Raw genomic sequence first — 1135 nt, forward strand, 5'->3', positions numbered from 1 at the left:
TATATCAGAATGATACAGTGAAGGGTGTGGGATATATCTGAATGATACAGTGAAGGGTGTGGGATATATCAGAATGATACAGTGAAGGGTGTGGGATATATCAGAATGATACAGTGAAGGGTGTGGGATATATCAGAATGATACAGTGACGGGAGTGAGATATATCAGAATGATACAGTGAAGGGTGTGGGATATATCAGAATGATACAGTAAAGGGTGTGGGATATATCAGAATGACACAGTGAAGGGTGTGGGATATATCAGAATGATACAGTGAAGGGAGTGAGATATATCAGAATGATACAGTGAAGGGTGTGGGATATATCAGAATGATACAGTAAAGGGTGTGGGATATATCAGAATGATACGGTGAAGGGTGTGGGATATATCAGAATGATACAGTGAAGTTTGTGGGATATATCAGAATGATACAGTGAAGGGTGTGGGATATATCAGAATGATACAGTAAAGGGTGTGGGATATATCAGAATGATACAGTGAAGTTTGTGGGATATATCAGAATGATACAGTAAAGGGTGTGGGATATATCAGAATGATACAGTGAAGGGTGTGGAATATATCAGAATGATACAGTGAAGTTTGTGGGATATATCAGAATGATACAGTGAAGGGTGTGGGATATATCAGAATGATACAATAAAGGGTGTGGGATATATCAGAATGATACAGTGAAGGGTGTGGGATACATCAGAATGATACAGTGAAGGGTGTGGGATATTTCAGAATGATACAGTAAAGGGTGTGGGATATATCAGAATGATACAATAAAGGGTGTGGGATATATCAGAATGATACAGTGAAGGGTGTGGGATATATCAGAATGATACAGTGAAGGGAGTGAGATATATCAGAATGATACAGTGAAGGGTGTGGGATATATCCAAATTATACAATAAAATGTGTGGGATACATCAGAATGATACAGTAAAGGTTGTGGGATATATCAGAATGACACAGTGAAGGGTGTGGGATATATCAGAATGATACAGTGAAGGGAGTGAGATATATCAGAATGATACAGTGAAGGGTGTGGGATATATCAGAATGATGCAGTGAAGGGAGTGGGATATATCAGAATGATACAGTGAAGGGTGTGGGATATATCAGAATGATA

This window comes from Scyliorhinus torazame, chromosome 24 (genome assembly GCF_047496885.1).
Source record: "Scyliorhinus torazame isolate Kashiwa2021f chromosome 24, sScyTor2.1, whole genome shotgun sequence".
Classification (NCBI taxonomy): Eukaryota; Metazoa; Chordata; class Chondrichthyes; order Carcharhiniformes; family Scyliorhinidae; genus Scyliorhinus; species Scyliorhinus torazame.